Source organism: Etheostoma cragini, unplaced genomic scaffold, assembly GCF_013103735.1.
Source record: "Etheostoma cragini isolate CJK2018 unplaced genomic scaffold, CSU_Ecrag_1.0 ScbMSFa_2594, whole genome shotgun sequence".
Lineage (NCBI taxonomy): Eukaryota > Metazoa > Chordata > Actinopteri > Perciformes > Percidae > Etheostoma > Etheostoma cragini.
Window position 1 is genome coordinate 770 of NW_023266772.1, and position 214 is coordinate 983.

Genomic DNA, 214 nt, shown 5'->3' on the forward strand with positions numbered 1-214 from the left:
GCTGGTTCAGCTGGCAGCCCACTCACTCTGACATCTCTCCATTAGTGCATGTATAGATCTTGAGCATGTGTGTGTATTTCAGGAATGTGTGTGATAACTAAAAAAGTGTGGACACAGAGTGTAAATTGTAATTCCTCCATTGGGGATCAATAAACTTCCAGCAGGTATTATCGTAGAGTCTTTAAAAGAGCTGCAAAATATATTACCTCCTGTG